General features: G+C 37.7%; 1 pseudogene; it reads left to right on the top strand.

The window, feature by feature from the left end:
• Window positions 1–9,395: 9,395 nt before the first annotated feature.
• LOC131278344 (GTPase NRas pseudogene) lies at window positions 9,396–9,959 on the top strand (annotated as a pseudogene).
• Window positions 9,960–10,267: the final 308 nt, after the last annotated feature.

Below are 10,267 nucleotides of genomic sequence, written 5' to 3'. Positions count from 1 at the left end.
AATATTTGTAAATCATATATATGATAAGGAACTTGTATCTCTAATACATAAAGAACATTTACAACACAATAATTTAAAAAAAACAATTTTAAAAATGGGGAAAGTATCATATAGACATTTTTCCAAGGAAGGTGTACAGATGGCCAATAAGCGCATGAAAAGATGCTTGACATCATTGTCATCAGGAAAATGTAAATAAAAATTACAATGAGATACCACTTCTCACTCACTATGATGCCTAGAATCATAAATTCAGGTAATATTAAGTATTGGAGAGAATGGAGAGAGATTTGGAATTCTCTACGCTGCATTGGGCATGCAAAATGGTGCAGTCACTTTGGAAAACAGTCTGACAGTTCCTCAATTTAACATAGAGTTAGTTAGCATATAACCTAGCAATTACACTCCTAAGTATATATCTAGAGAAATGAAAATTATTTGCCTATGTAAATACTTATACATGAATGTTTATAATCAAAAGGTAAAAACAACCCAGAAGTCCATCAATGTTTAAATGGATACACAGTGTGGTATATCCATGCAATGTAATATTATTCAGTCATAAAAATAAAGAAGTATAATACATGCTGCCACATGAATGAACCTTGAAAACATTATGCTAAGTGAATGAAGGTAATCACAAAAGACCATGTATTATATTATTCCATTCATATGAAATGTCCAGAATAGACAAATCTATAGAGACAAAATAGATTAGTGATTGCTTAGGGCTGGAAAGGGATGGGAATATATGTGAAAGGTAACTAAAAAATATGAAGTTTCTTTTTGAAGTGATGAAAATGTTCTAGGCGGTGGACTTGGCCCAGTGGTTGGGGCATCCGTCTACCACATGGGAGATCCGCAGTTCAAACCCTGGGCCCTTGACCCACCAATGTGGAGCCAGCCCATGTGCAGTGCTGATGAGCGCAAGGAGTGCCCTGCCATGCAGGGGTGCCCCCACTTAGGAAAGCCCCATGCTCAAGGAGTGTGCCCCATAAGGAGAGCCGCCCAGCACAAAAGAAAGTGCATCCTGCCCAAGAATGGCGCTGCCCACATGGAGAGCTGACACAACAAGATGACGCAACAAAAAGAAACACAGATTCCCACGCCGCTGACAACAAGAGAAGTGGACAAAGAAGATGCAGCAAATAGACACAGAGAACAGACAACTGGGGTGGGGGGGAAGGGGAGATAAATAAATAAATAAATAAATAAATAAATAAATAAATAAATAAGTAAGTAAGTAAGTAAATAAATAAATCTTTTTTAAAAAATGTTCTAAAATTGATTATGGTTGCACACATCAGCAAATATACTAAAAGCCATGTAATTATATATTTAAATAACTAGATTGGATAGTATGCGAATTACATCTTAATGAAGCTGTTTTTTAAAAACAGAACCTATTGTTTTAAAGAGATTACATAAAACTAGAGAAAGAATTGGTGAAATATAAGATACATGTGAAGAAAGTATCCATAACTTGCCAAGAGAGATGAAAAAATAACATGAACAAGACTAGGCTGAAACAAAGAAAGCACTGAGGGCACAAAATTGAATTTATTCCAGAATGCAAGGTTGGTTTAACACTAAGAAATTAAACCATGCGATTTATCTCATTAACAAATAAAGAAATATCATTTCAATAGATAATAGATCATCATTTATAATATTTAATATCTATTCAAGATTTTTACAATACACAATATTTTAGCAAGCTAAAACTAAAAGAAAACTTCTTTGACTGGGTTAACATTCCATTCCACAGCCCATGGGAAACATTAGGTCTAATGGAATGGCCTCACCATACCTTAAACCCCAAACCTGGGAACAAACAGTTCTAGCTGCTTATCGAGACAGAAACTCTCAGTGGCATGGCCTGCTTCCCCTGAGTTGAATATGTATACACCTGTGGATGGGCAATACAGATTGGTCTCTCCTCTCTCTCTAATGGGAACTGGGGCATTTGGGACCACCATCCACTGACCCTGTCCCAAGCAGTTAGCCTCCTCAAGAGACCAGCCATGATGGAGTCTCTTTCCCTGCTCTTTTGGACCCTTCATGCTTTGTAGATAACAACGTGGTAATTTACTGAAAGTCATTGTTGTGCCTGAACCTGTATTACCACCCCTGCAAGTTGCAGCAACTTGCTCCACAAATTCTCTTTAATAGTGTTCTAGATAGAATTCCTGGACAAAGAAGTATGAAAATAAAATAAAATGTATAAATATAGGAAGGGAAAATTAAACTGACATTTTCAGACAAGCAAATTATTAGAGACTAAAACGTCTGCAAACACAGAAAAGAAGGCAGGAGTAGGCAAAGGCTAGAAGATGACCACTAGATGAGTCCCAGACTTCCCAGCAGTGATCTTTACTTTCCATTCATTGAATGTTACTGTTGCTTCTTTTCTTATCCATGCACCTTTGAATATATTCTGTGAAAATTCATTTTTTTAATTTTTATTGAAATATATCATTCATACATCATGAACACACATAAACAATAAGTGTATAGTAAAAATTGTGAACTTACAAAATAAACATACATAACATCACCCAGGGGTCTCATACATCACCCCTCTACCAACTCTTTGCATTGGTGTGAAATGTTTGTTACAAACTATGCAAGAGCATCATCAAAATATTACTACCAACTATATCCCTTATCTTACATTTGGTGTATTTTTCCCCCAACCCATACTATATATTTTTTTAATGTATTTTTGTTACAGATATTGTGAACTTGCAAAACAATCATATGGATGTGTAGATTTCCCATACAACTCCACACCCTGGTAGAGTATTTGTTACAGATTATGAGATAATATTAGTCCACATTTGAGAAGGTGGGTTATTCCCATCCAGCTATCTGCAATATGATTCATGAATTAGGGCATGTCCCACTTTCTTTCTGGTATGAATTTCCATTATGACATGGCATCTATTCTTTCAATCTTTCCTTTTCCTGGACTACAAAATATCTTTTCCTCCCCTTCCATGTTGACAGACTATTTCCTAAAAATAGCCTATCTGGGCTATTCCTTCTGCAGGCAAAACAATTAGCTATAGGTGAACTCTCAGCCCTGTCTCTGTGAGAGCTTGGGTATTGCATCTTGTGGTGGGCTACTTGATTTGAAATATTTTCTTTGCTTCTTTATTTTTAGCCATGGATATTTTTCTGTCTACTTCCTCTCACACTCCTCACTTGATAGTCACCATCTCTTGTCTCCATTTTGAATGTAATTTCAGTTTGTGTTGTTAGAGTTTCACCGGAATTAACTAGAGTTTGCATTTTTCCCCTCATTATCCTGTATGTGTTTGTGTAGGTTTAAAAGCTGACTTTATATCTCTAGCATTAAATCAGAAGGCCTAAAGTGCATTTCTTAAATAAATCATCTAGGAGAAATTTTAAAACTTGATATTAAATCGGGCACTACTACAAAAAATAGTGAAAATACATGCCATAGACTGTGAGAAGATAGCTGCAAGAAATATAAACAGGTACAAGCTTAGAATACAGAGCATAAACAACTTATGCAAATCATAAGAAGTTGGCAACAGCCTGATAGAAAAATAGGAAAAATTTATGGAAGGCAATTTATAAAACAAATGCAAATGATGAAAAATCATAATAAAAGATACTTGACCCCAATGGCAGTCAGGGAAATATTATACCACATTGATCTGCCAAGCAAAATTTATAATATAACAGTGCAAAATGTGAGGTGGACAATGCAGTGTACCCTCATTCATTGCTGTAGTCATAATTTGGTGAAACCCTTTGGAAAACAATTTGTCAATAGTAAAGTTGAAGACCCAGCAATTCCATTCTTAGCTAAATATTTTAGATAGATCCAAGTGACAAGTTTAGAAGAGCATTTTTTGTGATAGTAAAAGTGTAGAAACAACCTAAATATACTTCAATGGAAAATGGATAAAGATTTGTAGTATACCCAAACAATGAAATACTGCACAACTGCAAAACTGAACTACATATTTCAAAAAATAATACTGACCCAAAAAATTAAGCCACAAAAAAATACACACAACTTGCTACTATTTGCTTAAAGTTTATGACATATAATAATGTGCTATATATTATTTAGGAATGAATTCCTCTACAATAAAATGTTTTTTTAAAAGCATGATAATGGTTAATACCAAATGAAATATTTACCTCAGAAATCCCCACAAACATTTGCAAAGGTTAATCAAGTACAAACCCAGACTTCATACAATCAAGGAGTCAAACTATAGCACTATGGATGCTGAAAAGAAAGTATTAACTCACAAGCTGGTGGTATCTAAGACCTGTGGGTATTAAAGCACGGCCCCAAGAGGGCAGTTGAAACTGTTCCCCTTAGAAACACGTCATTCAGACTATTCACAAACATTCCAGACCTGTGGTCTTTATGCCGTTTCCATTTCATTCCATTGCAGCAAATTATAATAAAAGCTTAAACATAAATATTTATAGACAGATACATTTGTTATGAAAATAATTGAAAAATTAAAAAGTGCAGTCAGGACCATTCCATTTTGGAGAGCAGACTGCAAATCATCCACTGCTGTTTTCTCAGGCTGAGCAGTCACGTTTAGGGCTATATTCAAAGTTTCCGTAGCACGAATGATGACAGAATTGGTGTGATTCCTGCAAAACTGAGGCCATACCATGCTGGATATAAACAAAAGACTCATATCTTTTTGTATCTTCTGGATTTTTCCTCTAAGTTTCTCTATTTCCTTTATCCTCTAAATTTTATGATTTATTGGTTCCCAATTTAAAATTCCATATCAAGGATCTCATCTTTATCATCATTTCTAACAAATACCATAATTCTAGCTAATTATTTATAATTATAATAGCATTTGTTTCACTATAAAGAAAAAAATGAGGGAAAGGGACTTGGCCCAGTGGATAGGGCATCCGTCTACCACATGGGAGGTCCTCGGTTCAAACCCCAGGCCTCCTTGACCCGTGTGGAGCTGGCCCATGTGCAGTGCTGATGCGCGCAAGGAGTGCCATGCCACGCAGGGGTGTCCCCGCAGTAGGGGACATGCAAGGAGTGCACCCCGTAAGGAGAGCCGCCCAACGCGAGAGAAAGTGCAGCCTGTCCAGGAATGGTGTCGCACAAACGGAGAGCTGACACAAGATGACACACCAAAAAGAAACTCATATTCCAGTGCTGCTGACAACAACAGAAGTGAACACGCAGCAAATGGACACAGAGAACAGACAACTGGGGTGGGGGTGGGGAAGGGGAGAGAAATAAATAAAAATTATTTTAAAAAAAAGAAAAAAATGAGATAGTAGATAGTTTATCTGTATCAGAAATTGTCTGTAGCTACTCATCATCTTATCATGGTAATAATAAATGCATCCAACCTGCTGAGCAATTAAAGGCAAATGGCTAGAAATGACATACATTAGACCTTTTAAGACACCATTCATTCATTCCAGTTCACAAAGAAATTAAGAGAGCCCTTCCTTATTGCTCTTTGTATTCTAGCGTAGATTTCTAAAATTTAGCAAGAATAGACATCAAACTTTGGAAGAAGGATCTCAGTCCTTGGGCCATAGATGCTTAAGCTGCACCGTCAGAGGAACCAACCCATCTCCATTTAATCAAGAAAGCAAGCCTTGTGGGTACAGCATTATCCAGGTCCCCAGATCTGGCTTCCCACCTCAGCACTCTATCAAGGATGATTACGTTAAGCAATAAGCTGTAGCCGATCTGCACGCAGCAATGTTTAGTTCCTAAAACATTCTGATGGGAAGGAGGTAAATTCCATTTCTGGGAGAACAGATTGCAGAAAATTAATTTTAGACAAGTTAACCCCTATCTCTCATTACCCAAGTTAGAAGCCAGAATATATTTCCCTGCCTTCTTTACAAGAGAACAGAGGTATATGATCTAGGTTAGACCAGACATATCCACCCCAAACATCAGTTTGGAGATGAGCAATATATAAGAAGCAACTGTGATGAGAAATTCGCCTTCTGCTGAAATTGGTGAGAGAAAAATCAGGTTTTAGGAAGCAACATGAATGGAATTTCTGCTGTCTAATACCTAGTGTCTATAGTGCAAACTGCAGCATTGTCTCCAAATGGCAACAACAGTGGTATATTTGCTGAAGCAATACCCATGGCACTATTTGTTTATTTTCTCTGGCTGTGTGGCTTCAAAGTCCACAATTCTAACTCTCCCAGAGATTATATAGCCTACCTATTATTTTTAATAAATTAATTTTCTGTGTAAGCAACCTAAGTAGCTTCTGTGTTTTCCAATCAGAATGCTGATGGATAGTGAATTAGAGACAAGCATGGTTGCAGATACAACATCCTTCAGAAAATAGAAATGTGCAATTGGTTATAAGGGTGGGTTGGGTTTAGAGATAGCAGGAATACAACCTTTGCCAGTCCATAATATACAGTGAACATTTAATCAAATTATCACCTACAGTTATAGGGAATGAAGAGCTAATTGAAGGCTGACTTTGAAGGACTGAGAAGCTACTTCTTTAGAATTTCGTAAAGGGCACAAAGAATATACAAACTTTGTGGGATAAACTGTCTACTTTTAAATATACTAGAGAATCACACACACAAAAATAATATTATAAGGTCAAATTCCAAATTCTTGCTTAAATTATAATAAGAGAACTAGGGGTTTTCCATGACTATGCTAAAAAAAACTCTCTTATCTCATGTAGCCACAAGGCTGAGATCAGCAAAGAATTAAATTTTGTCAAATGACATTAACCAAATTTACATCCTTTCCAGTTGAAACTCAAACACTCAGGCCACTGAATGGGAAAGAGGCCTGAAAATTGAAATTTTTTTCTAGTTTATATTAGCAAAGACCTTAAGAATACATGGGAATGGATTCTGGCACTACAGAAAGAAAGGAAATTATTTTAAAATAAGCTAAATTTCCCATTATAGTTAAATTTACCAAAGAGTCACTGTATCTGTTTGAGCAGTTGAAAATGGGTCTGAATGTTTGCTAGATTGGTTGATTGAAACCTAGATTGAATGGTGGTAAATAAAATTAAAGGGTAAGGAATTTCTTGGTATAAAATAGAAAAAGGAATCCAATGCCTTAGGGACCTAGAAAAATTGGAGTGGCTTTATCATTGGCAGCTTCATCTAAACTACCTTGGTGTTTCCAAAAGCCCCAAACCAAGTTCCTTAAGAGAATACATAAGAAAATCCCTTTAACAGGACACTTAGAGTAGCATTGCCTTGGATAGCACCAATATATTTTAAAAGTGCTGTAATGTCTATTCTCTGCTAGCTGAGAATATGCATAGATATATGCTTTTAAAAAGTGTTCCTTGATTTCAAAGGCAATGATGGACCTGTGGGTGGCAATGACAAAGTGGTGGCTTATAAACCGCAATGGGAACATTGACAGAGTTATGTTCACAGTTAGTAGAGTCATCATGGTTATCAGAATGATGTGACTTGCAGGAATCTTTTGTGATGGGTATCTGATCACTGGATCCTTAGGACCTAAGTGGATGAACAGTTCAATTGAGTTCTAGTGTACCTTTTGTAAAGGAGAAGCTGTGTACAATGGGGAATGTTTTAGTAAAACATCACAAATACTTACTGTGAAATTTCCTTTATGGATTTCCCAAAAAGAAGCACAGTCAATAACCAGGTGAACTATGCATTGGGAAATAACAGGATATTTCAGGGATTATTATATAATCAGCTTTAAACTAAAATGATACTGGAAGTTCACAATATTTTCCTCTACTGGTGAAAGTAAGATATGTGCAAAAATAGAATTATGAACTAAAGCCCAAATCAAGTAGGTCTTGTGGAATTCTGATCTTATCTGTTCTAGTAACAAACCATCCCCAAAATAGTGGCTTAAAACAACAATATATGCTTCTGGGAAGAGGGTGTTGTAATAGGTAGGCATGGCTAAACTCTCACACAAAACAATAGAGGACGGGCAAAGGCTGTCTCAGGGACCTGCTTTGGGAATCTGCAGATCAGGAGATTGCTTTACACTCTACAGGTGGGTGAGGGAAGAGAAAGGAAGAAGCCAAAATAAAAACTGTGAGTTACTAACCCCATGACTGAAAATGGCATTCATACCCCACCCTCAAGGTGAACAGCCTGGATAAAACTCATGACTCACTGCAGACAAATGAGAAGAGAATAAATCTTCCTCCCTGGGAAGAGGGATGGTGCAATAGAGGTTGGAAAGTGGTTTCTCTTCAATGAATTTGACCAGAAGGGTCTGATTTGAATCTCGGCTCTGGTCAGACCAGAATCAACCATCAACTGGACAGCTAGGAAACTGCAAGTAGAGAAACCACTTTTAGGTGTCTTTTTTCCCAAATTCCTGGGAGTAGAGTGTGCTCAATTAGTGAGTCCCTGGCTTTAATTTGGTAACTTAAGCTGGGCATTTTAAAGACTTAGAATAAGTTGAACAAAAATCAAAGAAGAGCCATGAAACAAAATTACTAGATAAGAGAGAGAAATTGACCATCAAAGTAAATGCCCCAACATATTCAGAGGCCTAGACATCAGTAAAAAATTACAAGCCATACTAAGAAACAGAAATATATGGCCCAGACAATGGAACAAACCAAAACTTTGGATAAGACACAGTATTTAAGATAACTAATCAATAATAATCAAATCACCTAAATCAATTCATAGAGTTGAAGGAAAATATGAATAAAGAGATAAAGGATATGAAGAAGACATGGGTGAACATGAAGAACAATTTGAAAGCCTACAAAGAAAAGGAATAGAGTTTATGGGAGTGAAAGACAAAATAGATGAGATTAAAAATATATTAGAGGAAAGTGGTTTTTGCTCAACTGATAGAACATCAGCCTACCACATGGGTTCCAACTCAGGGCCTCCTGACCCATGTGGTGAGCTGGCCCATGCACAGTGCTGATGTACACAAGGAGTGCCGTGCCACCCAGGGGTGTCCCCTGCATAGGGGAGCCCCACACACAAGGAGTGCACCCCATAAGAAGAACCACCTCATGTGAAAAAAGTGCAGCCTGCCCAAGAGGGTGCGACACACAGAAAGAGCTGTTGCAGGAAGATGATGCTACAACAAAGAGACACAGATTCCCAATGCTGCTGACAAGAATACAAGCGGACACAGAAGAATACACAGTGAATGGACACAGAGAGCAGACACTGGGGGAAGGAAGGGGAGAGAAATATATAAAAAATAAATCTTTTAAAAATATATTATATGTTTTATATATATGTCTCTCTCTATATATATATTAGAGGTGCCTCTCCCAGTGGGGACTGTTCATGGTGGTTCTAGGGTCTCTAGCATTTTTCCTGGTTGTAGCCCTGAACCTGTCTGAAGCAGAGTCAGAGGACCTTGAAATTCTTGCTGGTGTGAAATTACTGAGTACAAACTGGTGGTGGTTGGAACAGGTAGTGTTGGGAAAAGTGCACTGCAAATCCAGCTAATCCAGAACCACTTTGTAGATGAGTATGATCTGACCATAAAGGATTATTACCAAAAATGTGTGGTTATAGATGGTAAAACTGCCTGATGAACATACTGGACAGAGCCAGACAAGAGGAGTAAGTGCCATGAAAGACCGACACATGAGGATAGATTAAGTTTTCCTGAGTGTTTGCCATCAATAACAGCAAATCATTTGTAGATATTAATCTCTACAGGAAGCAGATTGAGTTTAAGATTCAGATGATGTACCTATGGTGTTGATAGGAAACAAGTGTGATTTGCCAACAATGACAGTTGAAACAACACAAGCCCATGAACTAGCCAAGACTTATGGGATTCTATTCATTGAAAACTCAGCCAAGATCAGACAGGGTGTTGAAGGTGCCTTTTACATAGTGGTAAGAGAAATACATCAGTATCATCACTACTTAAAAGCAGTGATGGTGGGACTTAAGATTGTATGGAGTTACCATGTGAAGTAATATAACAGGATACTTATAAAATTCTGTCATCAGGGAAGTGGACTTGGCCCAGTGGTTAGGGCATCTGTCTACCACATGGGAGGTCCACGGTTCAAACCCTGGGCCTCCTTGACCCATGTGGGGCTGGCCCATGCGCAGTGCTGATGCATGCAAGGAGTGTCCTGCCACGCAGGGCTGTCCCCGTGTAGGGGAGCCCCATGCACAAGGAGTGCACCCCATAAGGAGAGCTGCCCAGCACAAAAGAAAGTGCAGCCTGCCTAAGAATGGCACCACTCACATGGAGAGCTGATACAGCAAGATGATGCAATAAAAA

Source organism: Dasypus novemcinctus, chromosome 4 (genome assembly GCF_030445035.2).
Source record: "Dasypus novemcinctus isolate mDasNov1 chromosome 4, mDasNov1.1.hap2, whole genome shotgun sequence".
NCBI classification, from domain to species: Eukaryota; Metazoa; Chordata; class Mammalia; order Cingulata; family Dasypodidae; genus Dasypus; species Dasypus novemcinctus.
The sequence above is the reverse complement of the archived record's forward strand: the minus strand, read 5'-3'. Positions and strand labels throughout refer to the sequence as shown.